Here is a 23,901-nt window from a genome sequence, read left to right as displayed (position 1 = left end):
TGGAGCCATGGAGCAGTGCCGCCCAGCAGTGAAGGGCACTGCTCTGGAGCCGAACTGCTGGGTTTGTATCCCACCTCTGCCCCGCTTTCCATGCCTCAGCCTCCCCATCTCTAAGTTGGAGATAATTCCTATCTTGTAGGGTGGTTATGAAGATTAAATGAGGTAATTTAGACAAAATCTCTCAGAACAGTGCCCAGCACTTATACTATAAGGTTGGCTGTTATTTCCATGTGTCAGGAGCCCACAGAGCTCTCAAAACCACCATTTGAGCTAATAAAAAGTCCAGGGTGCAGCTCCCCAGGACTTTGGGGGAAAGCTGAGCCTCTTGCACATGAGGGCCAGAAAGAGATGGCCTTGGATGTTCTCCTTCTCACTCTGTGGCCTGCAGATTAGAGGCCCTCCCAGCCTCCAGCTCCAGGGGGCCACTGGGACCGTGCTATTGACTTGGAAGGTAACACCCCATGTTTGCACAATGCGGCCTGGCAGGCCGGATGTGGCCTCCTTTCCCAGCAGGCTCGTGCCAGATGGCTCCATTTCTATGGGGTGCATTTCAGGCCTCCTCTCTATTATCAGCGTCTCACTTTCAGCTGCTGGATCAGGGGCAGGATTCTTCCCTTCCTCCCTCTGCCCCATCGTTGGGTGTTTGTTTTCACTGGCAGCCTGGATTCCAGAGGTGAGCCACCTCCTGTCCTGGGGAAGGCTTCTCCCAGCCTGATGCTCAGACTCACCCCACATTGCCTCAGTGAGAACCCAACTCTTGCCTCCCAGTCTCAACCCCAAATGAATCTGTGTTGAGTGAGGGCTGGGAGGTGAGGAAGGGGCTAGGTAATAACTATCCAGTCCATGCCACCCACAATTGAAGAAAAAAAACTTTCCTGCGTGATGACACACCAGGAAAGACAGAAGGGGAGGAGAAGAAAATGGTAGAGAGGGAAGAAGCAAAGATTTGCCCTGGAATCATGAACACCGGATTTACAAAATCTGCCATGCGCCCACCCCCCGCTACTCCTTCACTCGTGCAGTGGCCCCTCCTGCTGTGCCCTTTCCCCTCTCCTCCCTGAAGCTGCCCTAGGACATCAGCTGTCACAGTCCTTCCTTCCTGATCATTCCTTCCCAAATGGACTGGGGGCAGGAGCTGTGAGCACTCCCCACCATACCCGGGTCAGCGCAACTTCCTCATGTTAGATGAATTCCTCACAACGGGGTGGGGGGCATTTCATCTTTGAATAAACAAACAAACAGAGAATTCTTTCATCAAAGAGCTCCAAAAGAAGCCTATCAGGGGGAGGGGCCGTTTAGCAGCTGGTCCCTTTCCCTCCCAGGTTTCTGTCCTCACTGGCAATGCTCTTTTGTTCTCAGTGCCATCAAGTCACCTGGTCCGCCTTGTTCTGCCCAGGTGTGGGCTGCACCTCCACTGTCCCCCTTTGCAGGACTCAGGCTGGAATTCTCTAAAAATAATCCCAAAGAAAATCAACAAAATGAACAAAGAGAACACAAACAGCTGAAGGACAGATGCACTGACTGAGTGCCGGTACCTAATCCGAAAACGACCAAAGTCTCACCACCCCTGGGCCAGCCAGGCCTGGGTTCCTCCCTGCCCATTCCATCCCCGACTAGAAAAGACACTCTCAAGTAAAGCTTTTTTGATGCTCTCCCTCCCTTCCCTTCTCTCCACCCCCTAGCCAGGCACAGTGGGTAAGAGAAAGGGCAGGAGGTGTTCAGAGTGCAGCAAACAGCTGGCCTTGTGTCTGAGCTAGGGTCAAAGGGGAGGCGGGCCCCTAAGTCTCTTAGTCACTCAGTGTGACCTTTGGAGAAGGGAGGTGTCCACAGAGGGGGACCTAGGGTGGGGAGGGGAGCTGGTGAAACTAGGCTTGGAGCCAAGGCCAAGGTCTAGATGTTTGGAGCAGGTGCCTGGTTCCAGCTCTGCCTTTGTCACTCTGGCCATGTCCCCATCTTTTCTGGGCCTCAGCTTCCCCATTGGTAAAAGGAGGAAGTTTAAGTAGGTGATCTCCAAAGTCACCTACTCACTTCTAGCACTTGGAAATTTTTCAGTTTTCCAATTTCAACCACCAGTTCCCCGAGGTAAGAAAACACCAGTCCACTTAGATGGGTCTCATATATGGTACCTTGGTGTAAAGGCATCAACTCCCAACAGCTAACTTCCTGAATGCTGACCAGGTGCCAGAAACAACTGCAGCTACTTTACATGTGTTGACTCATTTCTTCCTCACAAGATCCCTGAGCAGAAAGGCCTAGTCTCCCCATCTCACAAAAGAGAAAACTCATGCACAAAGAGGTTAAGACCATCCCAGGGTGGTAAGTAAAAAGATCGGCTTCAGGCAGTGTGGCTCCAGGGTCTGTTCTCTGATCCCCTAAACTACTTCTTCATAATGTGTGACTATAATATCTATCATAGGCACAACAGCCAAAAGGTGGAAACAACCCACATGTCCATCAACAGATGAATGGATAAACAAAATGTGGTATATCCACACAATGGAATACTATTATGCCTTAAAGAGGAATGAAATTCTGATATGTGCTACAACATGGATGAACCTTGGAAACATTATGCTAAGTAAAATAAGCCAGACACAATAGGACAAATATTGTATGATTCCCACTTACATGAAATATCTGGACTAGACAAATTCACAGAGACAGAGAATAGACTAAAGATTACCAGGGGCTGAGGGGAGGGGAGAATAGGGAGTTATTGCTTAATTGGTACAGAATTTCTGTTTGGGATGATGAAAAGTTCTAGAAATGGATAGTGAAGATTGCTGCACATTATATATGTATTTAATGCCACTGAATTGTACACTTAAAAATGGTTAAGATGGTGAATGTTCTATGTTAAAAAATTTTTTTTAAATATCTGTAACAGAATAGACACCACTTATTGAGCACCTGCTATACCCCTACTGCAGTAGGTGCTTTATGTATCACCTCGTTCAGCCTTTACAACAACCCTGTGAGCTAGGCTAGGGTGACATTCCACCTAATTTTTGGCACAGACACCAAGGCTCAGAGAATAAATTCCCCAAGGACTCACAAGCAGTAAGTGGTAGAGCTGATATATAAACCCAAGTAATGATGACAGCAAACTCAGAGAAGAGGGTAGAGAGAAACTTGAGCAGGCTAGGAACAAGCTGAGACGAACCAGGGTGTGGGGCTTCTCACATCCCTCCTGTGCTGGCCAGGTTCCACAAAACCCGCGTTCGTCTTTCTCACATCCCTTTCTGCATTTGTTATGCTTTCTTCCCCCTGTATTTTAGCCAACTAACGCCCTCCTGCCTCACCCCTCCACATCACCACCTCTGCCTATGTCTGCCCAGGACACCTCCCTAGCACAGTAGGACAACCTGTCAGAATTTGGGGCAGGGGGAGGGCTCAGAGCCCATCAGTGTTTATTCTGTGCTGAGAAAGACAGGGGCCCAGATCTCTACTAAAGGTGACCCCCTGAGCAAGCAAATCCCACACCCCCTGTGGGAGTTCTGCTGGGGCCAGGGGTCCTGCTGGGGCCAGGGCAGCTGGCTGATGACTGACTGTCTGCAGAAGAACCTTAGGGAGGCTATGCAGGTGACTCCATGGGGTGCCAGGCCTTGGTAGGCACCAGTTTATCCCAGTCAGGGCTGCAGGTTTCCTCTGTCTTGTAAAAAAAAAAAAAAAAAAAAAAAAAAAAAAAAATGCACATGCAACTTTGCATTCAGGTCACCCAGGAAAGCCAAGCACACCTAGATCCAGGCCACCACACTCCTGTCCGTTTGAGCCTCCTGAGGCACTAGCCTAGCCACGAAGCTCACGTGGAGGCACAAAGCATCCTTAGAAACTCTTCATATGGGAAGGTTCAGGCAAAAGTGCCAGATGCCAAAGGTTGTGACTGTCAGGGTTGGAGGGGATTTTGTGTGCACCCCACGACTTGGTTTCTCTAGCCCGAATCCCCCTAGACATTTCCCTGGCATTCTGCTCCTCCAGGCCCTGCGCCCAGCCAATGACTGTAAATCCCTAGAAGATGTTCACTGATAATCTGGAATCCCTCTCAGGGGACCCTGAGCAAATAACACTGACCCAAGAAGTGAAATCCACGGGACTCCAGACCTCAGGCACAGTATGGAGGAAAGATTTTTAAGCAGATGAGTCTTCCCAAATACCCCTTTAATCATGTCCAGTAAGACTGACCCCTACCAGCGGGCAGATTTAAAGAATAGGCTCCCATGCTCCCGGGAGAGTCACTGTGGCATAACTGAGTGGACTCTGGTGTCAAACTTCCAGAGTCTAACTCCCCATCTGCCACTAACCAGATGGGTGATCTTGAGGCAGCTGTGGCTAAATATTCCTTCTTTATAAACTAGAAACAATAATAATGCCTACCTCAGAATATTGAAGAGAACCAAATGGGATGAAGCACATAAACTACTGAGGACAGTGCCTGGCACAAAGGTCCTATTCAATAAACATTAGCTAACGTTATTATGCAAACAGATATTGGTAGTCAATTGTGGCATCTTTGCCCCTGAAACCCTGAGAGTCAAGACTCCTTCTCAATGCAGCATAGCAGGTAGATACTACCAACTGGCCAGGGCATTGCATCTAAGACAAGATTTACTTGCAACCATTGTCCGATTTTTTTCTCCACTGGGTTTATTGCCTTTCCCCTCTCTGTGAGCTGGGTCTCCTCTACTTCTCCACCCTGTCTCCTATTATGCCAGTTCTAGGACCACCCTCCTCATAACACATACATGCACTTTAGATGCAAAACTGATCCCTGATTTCCCACGCACAATTTTATTTATTTATTTATTTATTTATTTATTTATTTATTTATTTTTGCTGCGTCAGGTCTTAGTTGCAGTGGGCAGGTTCTCTAGCTGCGGGATGTGGGCTCTCTAGTTGTGGTGTGTGGGCTCCAGAGTGCGTGGGCTCTGTAGTTGTGGTGCCCAGGCTTAGTTGCCCTACAGAATGTGGGATCTTAATTCCCTGACCGGGGAATCAAACCTGCATTCTCTGCTTTGGAAGGTGGATTCTTAACCACTGGACCACCAGGGAAGTCCCTTTCCCATGCACAATTTTAAACAGCTTTATTGAAATATAATTCATAACTGTATGATTCACCCATTTAAAGTGTACAATTCAATGGCTTTTAGTATGTACAGAGCTGTACATATATCCCCACAGTCAATTTGAGAATATTTTCATTACCCCCGCAAAAAACTCTTACACCTCTTACCCATCACCTCCAAAAATTTCCTTCTCCCATCCTAACAGTCCTAGGCAACCACTAATTACCTTTTGTCTTTATAGATTTGCTCATTGTAGGCACTTCATATAAATAGGATCACATAATATGTGGTCCTTTGTGACTGGCTTCTTTCACTTAGCATAATGTTTTCAAGGTCCATCCACACGGTAGCATGTATCAATACTTTATTTTTATTGCTGAAAAATATTCCATTGTATGAATATAATACATTTTATTTATTTATTATAAATTTGTTTATTTTATTTATTTATTTTTGGCTGCATTGGGTCTTCGTTGCTGCACGTGGGTTTTCTCTAGTTGAGGCGCGTGGGCTTCTCATTGCAGTGGCTTCTCTTCTTGCAGAGCACGGGCTCTAAGCATGCAGGCTTCAGTAGTTGTGGCTCGAGGGCTCTAGAGTGCAGGCTCAGTAGCTGTGGTGCATGGGCTTGGTTGCTCCGCAGCATGTGGGATCTTCCCAGACCAGGGCTCGAACCTGTGTCCCCTGCATTGGCAGGCGGATTCTTAACCACTGCACCACCAGGGAAGCCCCATACATTTTATTTATTGATTCATCCACTGGTGGACATTTGGGTTGTTTCCACTACTATGAATAATGCTGCTATGAACATTTACGTTGAAGTTTTTGTGAGGACATATGTTTTCATTTCTTGGATAGATATCTAGGAGTGGAATTGTTGGGTAATATGGTAACTCTATGTTTAACCATTTCAGAAACTGCCAGAATATTTTCCAAACAGCGGTACCATTTTAAATTTCCACCAGCAATGTATGAGGGTTTTATTTCTCCACTTCCCCACCAACACTTGTTATCATCTGTATTTTCGATTAAACCTATCCTAGAGGGTGTAAAATGCTAACTCATTGTGGTTTTGATTTGCATTTCCTGATGGTTAATGATGCTGAACATCTTCTCTCAGGCTTATTATTGGTCATTTGTATATATTCATTGGAGAAATATCTATTCAGACCCTTTGCCCATTTTTAAATTAGGTTGTCTTTTTATTATTGAGTTGAAAGAGTTCTTTATATATTCTAAATACAAGTCCCTTATCAGATGTATGATTTGCAAAAATTTTCTCCCACTCTGTGGGTCGTTTTTTCATTTTTTTGATGGTATCTTTTGAAGCACAAAAGTTTTTAATTTTGAAGCCATTTTAAGTAATTTTTGTATTTGGTGTGAGGTAGGAGTTCAACTTCATTCTTATACATGTGGCTCTCCAGGTGTCCCAGCACCATTTGAAAGACTTTTCTTTCCCCAATTTAATTGTCTTGGCACCCTTGTCAAAGATCAGTTGACCGTAAAGTTGAGGGTTTATTTCTGGACTCTCAATTCTGTTCCAAATGCAAAATAGATAGCTAGTGGGAAGCAGCTACATCACACAGGGAGATCAGTTCAGTGCTTTGTGACCACCTAGAGGGGTGGGATAGGGAGGGTGGGAGGGAGGTGCCAGAGGGAGGGGATATGGAGATATATGTGTAAGTATAGCTGATTCACTTTGTTATATAGCAGAAACTAACACCAGATTGTAAAGCAATTATACTCCAATAAAGATGTTAAAAAATAAAAATTAAAATTAAGTCATGGGAAAAAAAAAAAGAGAAAGCTCTGGAGATAGTAGCCAATAAAATTATGCAACAGAAAGAAGTTGGAGGTGTAAAATTTGAAAATAAGAGGCAAAGTTATCATGATTTGTAAATGACATGATTGTATATCTTGAAAACCTAAGAGAACCAACTGAGAAACTGCTGCAAACAAGAGAATTTGGTAATGAAGCAGCAATATTTTGTTTATAATAAGAAATATGTATTTGGTCTTCATCTCATTTCTGGTATAGAGCTCCTAAAACCTTTAGAATTTCCTAAGTGATTAGAGCCATAAAAGTGTCTTTTGTTATGTTATTGAGGTGAGTTAGGGCCTCACCTAAGGATGGGGGTTTGTTGCTAGCAGAACCAACCATGTGAATAAGGCGTTGAAAATTTCAGTCCCATACCTGACCTCCAGGGAGAGGAGAGGGGCTGGAGGCTGAATGGATTGCCAATGGCCAACAGTCTAATCAATCATAAATATGTAGTGAAGCTTTGATAAAAACCCAAAAGCACAGAGCTTCCAGGTTGGTGAACACATGGAGACGTGGGGAGACTAGCATGCTCAGAGAGAGCATGGAAGCCCTGCACCCTTTCCCTACACCTTTCCCTATGCTCTTCCCTCTGGCTGTTCCTGAGTTATATCCTTTTATAATAAACCTGTGATTTATTAAGTAAAATCTGAGTCTGTGAACTATTCTAGTAAGTTAATCAAACCTGAGAGGGAGGTTGTGGAAACCTCCCATCTATAACCAGTCAGTTGGAAGTACAGGTGGAAACCTGAACTTGAAACTGGTGTCTGAAGTCCAAGGAAAAGTTCATGGAAACCTCTAATACATAGCCATTAAGATAGAAGCACAGGTAACAAACTGGGCTTGCACTGGCATTTGAAGTTGGGAGGTGGGGGACAGTCTTGTAAGACTTGAACCCTCAACATGTGGAATCTGATGCTATCTCCAGGTAGACAGTGTCAGAATTGGGTTGAATTCTCTGACACCCTGCTGGTGTCTGAGAACTGCTTGGTGGTGTGTGGGGAATCCCCCCACACACACACATAAACACACACATTGGAATTGGGTCCAAGAATCCAAAAGAGAAGCCAATTACAAAATTAATGTATGGTAAACAATAGCTTTTATACATAAAAGTATCAACCAGTTAGAAGATACAGTGGAAGAAAAGATTGTATTTTCAATATCAATTAAAGTATAAAATAGCTCGGAATAACCTTTAAAATGTGCAAGAAATGTATGAAGAAAACTTTACCATACAAAAGGGACTTGAAAAAAATGAAAAGGTATACCATAATCTTAGATTGGAAAATTCATCACTGTAAAAATATCAATTCTCCACTTAGTTATTTTCTAAATCTAACACTATCTCAATAAAGATAACTGCAGGACTCTTGTGAAATTAGAAAAGCTGATTGTAGAAGTAAACAATCAAGCATAGTTATGAAAATTGGGGTCAGGAGAATAATGAGCAAACTTTGGAGTGAGAATCAAGAAATCAGGGCTCTAGTCCAGCTCTGCCCTCATAAATTGAAAGACCATTCATCACTTCTGTTGGGGTTTCAGTTTCCTCATCAGCAAAGTGAAGCACCCAGGCTCTAGAATATTCTGATTGATTCTGTTATAAGAATACTCAAATACTCCAGACTTGGTTGGAGCTATGTCTATTCTAAACAGGTCCAGGACAACTTGGCTCAGCAAGGCACCTAAGTATGGGAGTTTCTTGGGTACCAGCTTCACCCTATGCTAAAAAGTGTTCCTACTCTTACATTTACCCACATCCTTTCTCTGGTATGGCTCCCTGGGATTTAGTCAGTTGATTTGACCTGGCCTATCCCTCCATTACCTTCCCACTGAGGAAGTAAGCAGTGTATTTGGATCTTGGTGTAGCTCCTATTAGATCCTTTCTTAGGAGCCAATTTGCAAAGTAAAAGTAAGAAGATGGGGTGCACAGAGACCCCTCAGAGGGAGGATGAACTAACTACCCAGGGGAAAGAAAAGAGAACACAGAGACCCAGAGAACAAACACCGGGCATTTTAGCCCCAGAGAGTCCATTCTGAGAGGATCATTGCCAATGGGCCTGATAGAGAGAAATGGATGCTCAAACAGAGAGCCCAGAGGAAGGCACAAGACCTATACCCAGACTCAGGTGGAATTAATTGATCAATATCTTCATCTATGAAACAATGGACTGAACTCAGTATTTATTGCCTTGAATAGAGAAGAATGATTTGCACAAGAAGAAAAGAAAAACTTCTCCTCTACCCAGTCAGGAAGGGGAAGAAGATGCCTGGTTAGGATGTACTTGCTCCAAGATCCAGAGAAGTCACAGGAGAGGGAGATGGGGGAGGATGGCCAGAGAGCAGTGAGGAAGACTTCCCATGAAGAGAGAGAAGGGTAGAGGAATTGGGGAAAAAAGATACTAGCTCAGGATGGCCAAGCCCCATGAAGGTTCTGAGAGTGGGCTGACAAAGTACACTGAACAACAGGGGGTGGGACGATGCCCCAGTACCAGGCCCAAGCATGGGAGTTTTAGAAGCAACTCTCTGGGAACTAGTATAATTCCCTATGATATTATTGCAGGGCTTCAAAGGAGCTCAGGGTTTGACCACTTCCAAGCATTCTCCATCTACCCTCAGAAGTGTAAATCATGCTGTATTATTGCCTGTGGCCAGGCAATGGTTTGTGTTCAGGTCAACTCAAGTAATTGCTAAACTATTACCATGAGTCCAGCCCCACACTAAGGGCATGGTGACCAAAAGGGAGGTCAGAGCAGGGTCCTTGCTATTAAGAAGTTTACGGCTGGAAAAACACAAATTCCATATTGGAAAATCGTATGATTCATATTACTCACCCAAGTCCCCAATGAAATGTAAATGGGTGAAAAAGTCACTGAGGTAGGAGTTCAGAGGGAACAGAGAAAGACAGTGGGCTGGTGGCCAGGGAGAACTTCACAGAAAAGGTGGAACTTGACACCAATATGCATCTGTGAGAATTTAAGATCGCTCTTCCTTCCTCCCTGCCCCAAGCTACAAGGGGTCCAAGCTGGAGCCCAGGAGTGGAAGAAGCAGCTTCTCTTCTGGAAGCTTAGAGGTGATGCTCTAAGTGAGAACTTTTTCCTATCCTATCTTTTTCAGTGCTGTTTATTTGAAAAGGGAATAGATTTTCCTGTTCCAACAGCCAAAAAACCAAAAATAAATCAAGAAAGGAATGACAAGGATGGACCTGGAAATGAAGTTAAAATATCTAGGCTTGGTGAAGACACCATGAAATGGTTTTCTCCTCATAGTGGCTGCTCAACTTATAGGGACGGCGGACCAGATTGCTCTAATGGATCTGGGGACATATTCTTCTCCCTGACAACCCTGCCCACCCCTCTTCCCACACCATTTCCTCCAAAAGCTTTTTGCAGATGGTACCTCTCCGTTCCCAGAACCAGTCTGGAGCAGTGATTAAAAGATCAAAATTCCAGGAATCATTTTTTTCTTCTTGTACACCTTGGCAAATGCTTAAGCTACACTGAGACACAGTGAATCATTTAAGAATAACAATCAAGATGCTGGAGAAAAATTAAGAATTCCACTAGGCATGGGGCCAGTCCTCAAAAAAGTGGTTGTTTGGGAAAAGGTAGGATTCTGTGAAGACACTGGGAACCCTTCCTCCCCATAGGTGTTCAGACCTCCCTCTTGCCTTTCCCCATTTTACATGGACAGGAATCATTTACATTACTACCAGTTTTCTTCATATTACAGGGTTGTAACATAGCCTAGAAAAAAGAAATAATGAAAGACTCAGGACATCATTAGATCCAATAAACCTGAAGAGTCCTTTATACAATAACCCACATTCCACTGAAAGGACTCCCAGTGTCCTTTTGCCCACTTCGGTCTTTCAAAATTTTTCCTGACACTCAAGAAGCTCTCCCAGAATGAGGGGAAAAAGACAAAGAGATTTAAGCATACAATCGAGTTTAAATAATTATTGTAAATATCATTTCAAAGCATGTAAGGTAAACATCAATTATTTTTTGAAAGCGTATAATGTAAAATGTTAATAATTTAATCGTAATACATTGTTTCCCCATATCCCAGATCACACACACAGAAGATGTGCATAAGAAAGGATAGAAGGAAGTTAAAGAATGAAAATGTCTTCGTGTTACACATGGCTATTTAGCATTTTTTTATTCTTAGCACAGGTATTTAGAAGAAATATGGATTCAAGCATGTTTACTGACAGTTTTTATAATTGATAAAACAATCTGTGGTGTGTATGTATGTATGTGTGTGTGTGTGTGTGTGTGTGAGAAAGAGAGAGAGAGAGAAAGCACACACAAGAGAGAGCAGCTAGTTCCCTTCCCTTTAATTTGACAGGAGGTCATTTTTCCCCTTAGCTTTACTGAGGTATAACTGACAGGTGAAAAGTATATATATGTAACGTGTACAACTGATGATTTGATATATGTATACATTGTGAAATAATTATTGTGTTAAAGCTAATTAACATATCCATCACCTCATGTAGTTACCATTTTCTTTTCTTTCTTTTTCTGTGTGTGTGTGTGTGTGTGTGTGTGGTGAGAACACTTAGAATCTGCCCTCTTAGCAAATTTCAAGTATAAAGTATGTACAGTGTTATTAACTATCATCCCCATGCTGTACATTAGATCCCCAGAAGTTATGTTGCATAACTGAAACTGTGCCACGTGACCACCATCTCCCCATTTCCCCCAGGAGGTCACTTCTAAAGAATCTGTCCTTTGTCCCCACTGTTATCTCAGTTCTTTCACATTTCCCTAGCCCTGCAGGCCTCCATTTCTGGTTTCACGTGGCTTCATATCCAGCTTTGTACATTCTCGAGGGCAAAGGGGAAGCGGGGAAGTATAGGAGGAGAGAAGTGGACAGTGGATGATGGGGCTCTGCTCTGTATACTTTGCCCTCTCCGACATCACAGCCTAAATTGAGCTGAGCTGGGGTTGGGGGAAGGGAGAGGTACACACTATGAAGATACTTCCCAGCCCTTTGTGCTGTGCTGTTTCTAATTTTTTGTTATTATCAATAACACAGTAGTGAACATCTTTATACATGTTTTAGCTTCAAAATTTGTATTATTTCTTTTTTTTTTTTTTTGCAGTACGCGGGCCTCTCACTGTTGGGGCCTCTCCCATTGCGGAGCACAGGCTCCGGACGTGCAGGCTCAGCGGCCATGGCTCACGGGCCCAGCCGCTCCGTGGCACGTGGGATCTTCCCGGACCGGGGCACGAACCCGTGTCCCCTGCATCGGCAGGCGGACTCTCAACCACTACGCCACCAGGGAAGCCCCCAAAACTTGTATTATTTCTGTAAAAGGATATGGAGTGAGACTTTCCCTCTTACCCCAGAAAGCAACCAGGACTCAACACTAAGACCGAGGAAGTATGAAGGCAGCCACGCTATAGTTGGCTCCCAGGGATCGTTGCTTCCTTGTATTCACACTCTTATCTAAAGTGCAGGATATAATTAATAATCATTCCATAAGTCTAAGTAGAGACTTTTTGATATAATTTCTAGAAACCCGAGAAAATGAATAAGTGCAATGACATTTATTCAAAATAAGTTTTCCCAGTTAGTTGATTCTCCATTCTTTGCATTCAGCTAAATAGATGGAGGACCTAATTGAATTGTCAGCTGATAGATCATTAAAAATAATTTTTGATGATAGGTCACCATGTGATTTTGGTATACAACTGGGAAAGAGTTCAAAGAATTGCTATAATAAAACTCTTTCTATTCCCACCATATTTTTGTGAACACATTTTCTCAGCATGTATACCTACAAGAAAGGAAAATAGGAATAGAACTGAAGCTAAACACTGTCTTATTCTAAAAATAAATAACACTTATCCATGGATAGAGGAGCAAACAAAAAAGAAAGCCTTCCCATGTCATGAAGAGATACATTTACAATAACAATGTATTTTTGTTATTTATTAAAATTTGCATTACATTTATGGTATTTTGATCAATTTGTATAATAAAATTATTTTAATGCATAATCTAGAAAAGTTTTTTTTAACATTTAGAGGTTATAGTCACAGGAGATTTTTTAATGTTAACTTTAATATATACACACATTTTAATTTTTTTATACACATTTTTATTGCAGAGAGTATGATAAGCATAAAAAGATATTAGAATAAAATTCTATGGGAGAAATGGAATAAAAATGCAGATTCAAAAAGAAATAGAAACAATATAAGATTTCTGATGGTAAAAAAAAGCTTGTTCACGTACTTTTTTTTTTTAATTTATTTTTGTAATTAATTTCTTTTTTTATTATTAATTAATTTATTTTTGGCTGCGTTGGATCTTTGTTGCTGCGTACGGGCTTTCTCTAGTTGCGGCGAGCGGGGCTACTCTTCGTTGCGGTGCACAGGCTTCTCATTGCGGTGGCTTCTCTTGTTGCAGAGCACAGGCTCTAGGTGCATGGGCTTCAGTAGTTGTGGCTCACGGGCTCTAGAGCACAGGCTCAGTAGATGTGGCACACGGGCTTAGTTGCTCTGCAGCATGTGGGATCTTCCTGGACCAGGGCTCGAACCCGTGTCCCCTGCATTGGCAGGCAGACTCTTAACCACTGCGCCACCAGGGAAGTCCCTCATGTACTTTTAAAACAAGTGATGGTGAATATCAAACTGCTATGGTTTTTATATTTCTTTGGATACATCTAAAAAGAGTAATGTTTCAGTTTTATAACTGTCACATTTCCAATATGCCAGAAATTGCACGCTTTTGCAATTACTTTTTAAATTTGTGATGAAAATATTTAGCTGTCAATGCACTCATGCTGCCGCTCAGACTTGGCTTAGCTCTTCCCCTTATCTGGAATATTCTTTCCTTCCTAGCCAGGACTGCATGGGTACGGAGGGCCTAGGACAGGTGCACACAGTGCGGGTGGGGTGCCTCAGGCTGCACTGTGTGCATCGCAGCTTTCCAGGGCTGTCCTGAACCCACCATTCTCCAAGAGCCAAGCAGAGGCACATCACACAGCTTACCTTAGGGATTATGCCCTCTGAGCTGAGGATAGCAACAGGCCCTGATCACACAAATAAAGGGTCCCCAGGATTTTCAGGGCACAAACTCCTCCATTGTCCTCTGTCCTAATCAGTGATGCTTGGCTTCCTATGGGGAAGTGGGCTGAGGGGTCTGGGCTCCATACCAGCCATCTACCATCCACTGTACAGCTTATGCCTCCTCACAGCAAGCCCTGGGTAAGCACTCTGGAGACAGAGAGGGAGGACTGAGCACCCAGGCTGATGGAGGAGACAGTCTCTACACAGAGGTGGAGAGGGGACATCAGAATCCCTGCCCCTTGTCCTCAGCCTAAAAGAGGGACTTTATGCTCTTAATTTTTTCCTTATGCTCATAATTCAATATAATTGATGATTTAAAGGGTCCAGGGCCTGGGGCTTCCCTGGTGGCACGGTGGTTGAAAGTCCGCCTGCCAATGCAGGGGACATGGGTTCGTGCCCCGGTCTGGGAAGATCCCACATGCCGGGGAGTGGCTGGGCCTGTGACCCATGGCCGCTGAGCCTCCGCGTCTGGAGCCTGAGCTCCGCAGTGGGAGAGGCCACAACGGTGAGAGGCCCGTGTACTGCAAAAGAAAAAAAAAAAAAAAAAAAAAGGTCCAGGACCTGAAATAGTCACAGTGTACCTTTAGGACCAGCAACAACAGAAGATAACTACCTATATAATAGCAAGGGCATCAAACTCTTTGGGAAAGGCAATCTGGGAAGGCTGCCTGGAGGAAGTGAGATATTTGAACTAGTTTTTAAAGGAGATTTGACTCTAAGCAACAATTCCATTATTAATTGCCTCCTGGAATGTTCTCTCTGTGGTGAGGAGTTATAACATTGACAATGCCAGAGATCAGCTAAAGACAGATTAGGCAAACTTTGGAGGAAAGGGGTGAGGGGGGTGGAGTGGGAGGAGAAAAACAAAAGAAAACAATCCTATTTCAAATCCAATAACATTGCCCTGCTTCATTTCATTACCAGAGATGAACGAAGCTTACAGATGACATTATAAGTTGAAATGTGATCCCCTGGGAAAGAGTATCAGCTACCTCAGTAATTATAGATCTGCTCCCTGACTGCAGAGAGCTCCAAGAACTAACAGGCAGTATCCCTTTCCACTGAGGCCCATGAGGTTTTAGTTGTAAAGAGCATAACCCAGCACAGCTCTGAGACTTGTTGGGTTAGTCAATAAACCCATAGGAGCTGTGCCCTGCTGCAGCTCAGTGGACTGGCCAAGGGGGATAGTCTTGGGAGAGGAGTACACAGAGCAGTGGGTACCTACCAACTTTCCAACCTAATATGGCCACTCCCTTCCAGGAACTCTTGGCTCCAGGATAACAAAGCTGTTTGCCCTTGCCCCACACCTCCCTGCCCTGTGTTCTCCTGCCTAAGCCACTTCCCTCCTTTATATGTCCTTTATTCCCATATCCCCATGTCGACCTCCTGCCATTCCTAAGGCTCCTCCTCTGGAAAGGTTTCTCTGTGTTCCCATCAACCCACCCAGCCCTTTAGCTGAAGATTGCCTGTCATCCTCTGCACTGCAGCCCCTGAGCCCCCATCTTGCAATTCCCTCATGAAATGGATCCCTTTCTACCTTGCACTATGGTAATTTAAATGATCTGGTTTCCCCTTCCAGCCCGGGGCTAGAATTATCAGTCCCTGTTCACTTCAAATCCACAGACATGAGCTGAGCACTTCCTGGGTGCCAGGCACTGAGCAGGGTGCACTAATGAGGGTGGGAGATACGGTTCTGCGGCCAGAAATTCCCATCCCAGTAGGAGAGCAGAGGCCAAGCACAGCCCAGGCACCACCCTTCCTGGCCAGGTTCAACGCTTGTTCTATAACTTCGGCCCAGAGTGTGGCTTAGCTCCAGGTCGTTGGAAAATGGTTTATCTTTAGCTGAACGCAGAACAGCCTGTGACTGGGTTAGGGTCCAGGGAGCAGTGGTTGGAAGGAGGTCCAGCAAATACTGCTCAGCGCTCAGGGCATGGGCTTCCAGGGAATGGTGAGAATACCCTTGGTCACCATATTTTCTCTATGTGGAGGCCCAGGAGGGACTCTGAAGCCAAGATTCCTCTGCACCCCAGCTGAGTACAGGGAGAACATTCAGTTCACATCCAACAGGTGGTTTCTAATGTTCTGAGAAGCTAATGAAAGTTCTGGATGTTCTTTCCAGAAGTGTACAGACTCATGCACCCACTATTTGGCACATAATTTCAGGGGATTCACCTACTCTTGGAAATCTATCTACGAATTCCTGGATCAGTATCTTGGTGAAAACAATGAGTCCTTTAGCGTGGTTGCTGTGGAACAATGGGCAAAACCTATACTCCCTGGGGGAAAATTTGCTCAGTAAATGTTTGTTGAATTAATGATGACCTTGAATTTAAGCAGGCCAAGATCCCCACTTGTGTTCACTGATCACTAATTATTTCTCGTACTGTCTGGTAGAGCCAGCATGAAGTCTTAACCAGAGCCCATCCAGTGTTCAGGTAGAACAGGCGGCCTCTGCATGGTGGCATGTGGGTTCAGTGAATGCCTCACCTCTCAAACGTTTCTTCCCCCAAGAATCTTCCTTTGGCCGCATCGTGTCTGAAACTCCACCATTGACACAACCATTAACACAACATCCCTTTCAAGCAAGAGGTCGGAGTCAAGAGGTTACTGAAGTCCTTTCATCCTTCCAGGAGAGCCCAGGGGTTAAGGACAGATGTGTAGAGCTTGTCTTCCTCTTAGCCATGGGCTCGGCACATGGACTACAGTGCATCATACACACAGACTTCCCGACCTGCACTCTGCCTCCCTCAGTGGTGATGTTCAGACTGTGGGGAACCGCAGAGACCTTAAGAGCCGTTTCAAAATCAAAACGCCACCTGTATGATCTGACGACACTGAAACACAGAAAGATCCTGGAATATATAAAATATCTTGAGAGTCAGTGAATGAACGCCAGGAAGTCTAGATTTATCCAAGCGGGAAAGGGGGTGGGAAGGATGAGGATGAACATTTACTGGGTATCTGCTATGTGCTGGGCGATTTCCATATATTATCTCATTTAATTGTCACAATAGGGGGAAAAGAAAGTATGATTTTCCCCAATGACAAGTGAGGAAACTGAGGCAAACGTGCCCAAAGGTACACAGCTGGTAAAATAAAGAACCCAGATTCAAACTGAGGCTGTCAGTTTTCGGAGCACATGAGCTTCCCACTGTACAATAAATTCATTTTGTTTCAGGACAGAACACAGATCAGACCTGTGATCACTTCAGCTCAGAAATAATGGAAAATCAGGGGAGACCAGGGTTGCCCTGAGGGACATCAACTTTAAAGTTGGGGGATGAGTCCGAGCCCCACTATTTCCCATGGAACCAGTGCTGGGTTTGTTTCATGATCATGAGAATGAATCACTTTTCTTTATCAATGTACATGCTTTGCAGACCTTAAGATCCTTGTAAAATCTGAAAATAGGAAAGATTTTCCACGACAGCCAAGTCCAAATCTTCCAGAGGCTGGGGAGATGCTATACACACACTTCCACAAGATGCCAGGTTCTGAGGCCCAGCAGAGCCCAAGAAGACTGACCCCTGTGATTCCAGATGACTGTGACCAAGGACTCATTTGCCCATACACTTCACGGTGCAAGGAAATTAGCAACCTGGGAAAATATTCAGTTTTCAACTGCATTTATTATTTCAATTTTTTTTTTAGTTCAAAATATCTTTGTTTTACTTTACCTCTTTGGCATTTTCTATTGTTTACGTGACCAAGTGTATTTCCCATAAATGTGATAATTATCATCAAGACAGTCAACATCCAGGAATTCATTTGCAGTCTAAAAAGCACTTTCCTACAAATGCAAATCACGATCATGGGCCGTAACCAAGACTTCCTAAGACAGACAGTGTTGAGATAATTTTTTTCTTTGGGAGTAACCAACTTTTGGTGTATTTATTAATTTTTGTGCCTGGATTTTTCCTCTTCTATCTCTCATAGTTTTTTTTAACTAGGTGATTTTGAATAAATCATTCTCCTACTGATCCCATTAGACAGGGAAATAGGAACCAACCAGGGTATCTACACACAAATAAATATCTTTGCACACTAATATTAGCAAACTGATGACTTTCGAGGTCTAGTTAGAGTGGTTTCTCAGATAAAAACCATTTGGATAACATTAAAGAAAATAACTCCAAAACTGTTTTTCACTTCATAGAGGGCTCTCCAGAAAATATTTTTGGCACCTCAGGTTGTCTTGTCGTTAATCAGCTCTTACTACAGGGGTTCACACCAGAATAATGTTCCAAAAGCTCTTTATCTCGTGACATAAGCAGAATGACATTTCAAAGTCTCATTTTAAAAAGGCATTAAAAAAAAAGGCATTAGTCACCAGTATAACAAGACACATGCTCTGTACCAATAAAATTTAATGTTCAAATAAAAAATGCTTATTTACATGCATTTTTATAGGGCTCCCGATATAAAAGAAACCATGTTTTCATGAGATATTTCCCTGAGGTGAGTGGACCCTCCCTCCTATTTCTCTGTCTAATGGGAAGCCAGCCCATCGCGCCGTCGTCACCCCTGGAGATGAGGCAGAGGTCCAAGAGGGGCGGAGCATACTCGGTAGTTATGACTTTGTGACCTGAAGATAAACAGTAGCTCTCCCTCCCCACTCCCCGACTCAGTCTGGTATAAGAACTATTTCTACAGGTGGGTCGTTGTTGCAACGAGCTTCATCACTTCTCTGCCACCAAACCCACCTGTGGTGGACCTTGCAAGAGGTCCCTTCTTTCTGCACCAACAATACTCAGTTGCATGTATTATAACAAGAACAGTGACAAAAGGTAGAGTTTCTTTCTTTTTTTTTAACAGTCCTTTTTTATGCCCAATTCCAGAGGAACCATCCATCAACAAAACAACTTGTTAAATTTATTAACTTTTACTTCATCCAAGATAACGAAATCTTATGAGATACGGCAATAGTTCGTTTTACACCACTGTAACTCTATTTGATATCTGTAGGTTAAAATTTCCCCTTCAATCTAATTTAAATTTCCTCACTGAAGTTTATGCGCTAGCAATATCTGATTTTTACCTGTGTTACTGGGTTTGATGTGTTTCTTACATGCATTTAGAATTCACGTGGCTTAACATTGTACACATAATACTAGGTCATTCATAGACTTGTCTTATATGCTTAGCATCCTGGGAAAGGATATCAGAGTTAAGGATGGAGTTTCTTGTAGGTAATATCTTCCTTTTTGGTTCTACAAACAAAAGTAAGTGTTGTATTAAGGAATATTTTATTTTACTAAGAGGTTAGAATTTTATTCAGTAGCAGGTTAATGATTTATTAGTCTTATTAATGAGATGCCAAAGCCCTAACATTTTAAATTAAGCTTAATAGTAACAGAGAGGGACCCGGAGGACAGAGAAACATGTCCTGGAAACTATTTATTTGTGTGTGTGGAATAAGTACAACCACCATTAATTTTTCCTCCTGTTTACCTGAAAGCCTTGCAAATTCTAGACAATCTACCTCTCTGTCAGAGTTCAGAAAGAGAAAGAAAAAACAAAATGAAGCTGACACAATTTTTTGCCCATGATGTCATTTGCTGTCTTCCAAAGCCTGTGGGTCTGATTTTGATGTCAGGATGCGTAACTCCACAGTGACAGGCCCAAATGTATTTGAAGAGGGAAATAACCTTTCAGCTCTGCGGCAGTCATTTTCCCCAGGAAGAAAAATATAGCCCAGGCTGAAATCACTTAGTGTCAATCAAGGTAACCAGATCACTTCAGCATTAATAATGAATTTGATCACATGCCCCCCACAGAGAGAAAAGTGTGAGATAGCTGAACTCTCCTTCCATGGGACACCCACTGGCTTCTATGTCAGGCCACAGTTCTCCTAGCCCAGCTGGGAAGCAACAGGGTAATTTTATCTGCCATCCACTCTAATTGCTAAACTGAGAGAATTATCAGGGTTGCCAGAAAGCGATTTCAGGGCCCTGAGTCCAGGCTGGGTGGCTGGTATGCAGAGCAATGCCTGGGATTGTCATTAGGGATGGACCCAGGTATTCTGTGGGGTCTAAGGCTTATACAAGTTGGGATCTCTCCTTAAGGAAAAAAATACAAAATTACAAAAGCAAAATTAGGAGCAGGGCCTTGGAAGGGCCTCTTAAGTTAGAGGTCCTGAAGCTTAAATTTCATTAACATCATGGTAAATCTGCCTCTGGTTGTCATGGAAACCAAAAGAACATTAGCCTCCTGTCTGGGTCCTGGATTTTGGATTGACTGTCTCCAAGGAGGTATATTCTCTCTACTCTTATGTATTCATTTGTACGTTTCTGTGTTTTATTACATGAAGATGAAGTATATACAATGCTATCATGGGTCCTGGGTCATCCCTTTACCAACCCCTCAGCCCACCTCAGATGTAACGTTGTGTTTCTGACTGACACCAGTCATCAGTTGGTATGCCCTGGTTGTCCTCTATGATGCCAATGTTTAAAGGTTAAGAATATGTCCCAAATATCCCTAGCTTCCCCTAAATAATCTGCAGTAAAACTTTTTAAAAAGAGGATAACTACAAACTCAGTCACTAGAGACAAAAATAATGGAACAATGTAATCGAGGAGAACTTTGAAGCAGTCAGTTTTCAGGCAAACCAAAGACTGCCTGTCCTATTTAACTTCTTACAAGCAAACTAAAGGCATTATTACCACAAATGGGAAAAATCAAATAGTGTTTAATCCCTCAAGTGCAATGTTGGTCCAACATTTCAAAATATTGTTCAATTAATAGACGAGAAGAGAAAAATTATATGATTATCTCAACAGAAGCAGAAAAATTATTTCATGAGATTTAGCACTCATTCCCAAGAAACTCTTAGCAACTTGGAAATAGAAGAAAATTTTCTTTTCTTGAAAAAGAATGTCAAACCAGAAGCCTAGAGCAAATATCATTCTAATGATAAAACAGAATTATTTCTATTAATATTAGAGATAAGGATGCTCACAACTATTTCACATTGTCTTAGAAGTCCCAGCCAATTAACTGACAAAGAAAAGAAATAAGACATAAGGATTTGAAAGGAAGAAACCGTCAGTATTTGCAGATAGCATGAAAGTCTAAGAGAGTATGAAGCAAGCTATCACAATTCACAGAGTTCAGTTATGAGGCCAAGTACCATATTAACATATGCAAGCAATAGATTGCCTCTGTTCCACAATAACTATGACAAAATGTCATGCAAAAAGATCTTATTCACAAAAGCCACAAAACCACAAAACTGCAAAATACCTAAGAATAAACTAAAAATATTCAAGATCTAAATGATAAAATTTTACTAAACGACATAAAAGAAAACCCAGATAAATGGAGAAAATGTTCATGTATCTGGTTGGAAAGACTTGGCATCGTAAAGATGGTTGTTCCCCTCAAATTAATCTATACATTCAGCGAAATCACAATCAAATTCCCAGTGGGATTTTTCAAATAACTCACAAACTGATTCTAAAATTCTTCTAGAAGAGAAAATGTGAAAGAATATCCAAGGCAAATTTGAAAAAGAAGTTCTAAAAGAGAGAGCATGCTGTTCTAAATTTCTGAAGTAGCCCAACAGAGGCTGGGCTTGAAGATGAGTAAGAAGGAACACTTAGGCACATAGAGAGTACACGACTTGCATGTCATTGCAACTGACCTTAAAGGATAAGAGATCATATCAAGCAACAGAGCTTAGGGAGCACAGTTTCTTGGATTTACCTTAATTCCACCATAAGATACAGGCTTGAGTGCTGCCCATGGTCAGCCTGCCAGGGGGAAACTGCCAGGTACTAAGAAGTCCCAATCTGTGTTTTCTGGAGCCCATAGATTCCCAGCCACAAATCTCAAAACTCTAGAATGGTTTTACAAAACCATTGGATAATGTTGGTAAGGCACATTATCCAGACCTATTATCAGGTTCAATTTCTTGCTATATTGCTATAATGCCATATTGCTGCACCAAGCACAGATTAAATGATAATAACTAGGCATCACACACGTCTGGTTGACCTAAGACAATACGACAGGCCATGTGTGATGTCTGGTTATTATCACTACTCATCCTAAGGCCCATTTTTTGGTGAACTGCTTCAAAAATGTAGAAGAGCATAGGCTCCCTTTTAGAACTCCTTTCTCAGAATTTCAGGCAGGCATGTTATTTATCTACTAGGAGGAGCTGGGCAGGTCAAGCCTGGCCATTGCCTGTCACAATATCAAAACATAATGTAAAGCTATGGGAAATAAAACATTGTGACATTGGTTTAAAATAGTTCAATAGGACATAAAGGGAAAACTGAGCCATGAATATATGGTTTTATATATATATATAGATATTATATGATACATGTATTATATGATAAATGTGACATTTTAAATCAAAGGGAAAGGATAGATTGGCTATTCAAAGAATGATATTGGAGCAACTTCCTGACCATTGGGAGAAATTCATTTACATCACTACTTTTCACTATTCAAAAATATAAATTCCAGGGCTTCCCTGGTGGCGCAGTGGTTAAGAGTCCACCTGCCAATGCGGGGGACACGGGTTCGTGCCCCGGTCTGGGAGGATCCCACATGCCGCGGAGCGGCTGGGCCCGTGAGCCATGGCCACTGAGCCTGCGCATCCGGAGCCTGTGCTCCGCAGCGGGAGAGGCCACGGCAGTGAGAGCCCGCATACCTCAAAAAGAAAAACAATATATATATATATATATATAAATTCCAGAAGAATTAAAGACCTAAACACTATACAAAACTATAAAACCTTAGAAGAAAATCTTAAGAGAATGTGACATAGGGAAAGCTTATGCAGAAATATAGAGGAAAAAGTGATTAAATTTAATTTTGTCAAATTTTAAAGTTCTATCAACAGAAGTCACCATAAACATACTAAAAGGAAAGTAACAGATTACAAAAAGATATTAGCTACACATATAACACAGGATTGGTATTCAAACTATAAGGAATTCACGCAAAGAAAAGACAAATAGCCCAAGAGAAAATGGGTGAAAGATATTAATCAGCAATTCATATAAGACAAACTACAAGTCAATATTAACGTAACAAAAAAAAGTAAACTGATCAGCTTCTCTGCTCACTAGGAATAGACTAAATAGTAGTGCGATACCACTTCCATTTTTTACTTGTGGTTGACAATGCTTTTTGTTTGTATACAGAGAACGTCTTTATTTTTCCTTCATTTTTGCAAGATATTTTCACTGGGTATAAAATTCTGATTGACAGAGGCTTTTTCCCACCCATAGCACTTTTTCTTGGCTGCACTGGGTCTTTGTTGCTGTGCGCAGGGTTTCTCTAGTTGCCATGACCTGGGGATATTCTTCGGTGCAGCGCGCGGGCTTCTCATTGTGGTAGCTTCTCTTGTTGCGGAGCTCGGGCTCTAGGTGCGCAGGCTTCAGTAGTTGTGGCATGCGGGCTTCAGTAGTTGTGGCACGCAGGTTCAGTAGTTGTGGCTTGTGGGCTCTAGAGCGCAGGCTCAGTACTTGTGGAGCGTGGGCTTAGTTGCTCCATGGCATATGGGATCTTCCCAGACCAGGGATCGAACCCGTGTCCCCTGCACTGGCAGGTGGATTCTTAACCATTGCGCCACCAGGGAAGCACCCCCACCCATAGCACTTCAAGGATGTCACTCCATCATCTTCTCATAGTTTCTGACAAGAAATTTGCTGTAATATTTTATCTTTGTTCCTCAGCATATAATCTTTTTTTTTCATTGCTTTCAAGCTTTTCTCTTTATCCTTGGCATTCAACAATTTGAATATGATATGCCTAGGTTATTTTGTTTTCTTTTGTATTTATTCTGTTTAGTGTTCTCTGAGCTTTTTAGATCCATGAATAGTGTTTATAATTAACTTTGGAAAATTCTCAGCCATTATTTCTTTAAGTATTTCTTCTGCCTTTTACCTCTCTTCTCTTTCTGGAATTGTAATTT

The sequence above is a fragment of the Mesoplodon bidens genome (assembly GCF_964165515.1).
Source record: "Mesoplodon bidens genome assembly, chromosome: 14".
Lineage (NCBI taxonomy): Eukaryota > Metazoa > Chordata > Mammalia > Artiodactyla > Ziphiidae > Mesoplodon > Mesoplodon bidens.
This window is presented reverse-complemented; position numbering follows the sequence as displayed.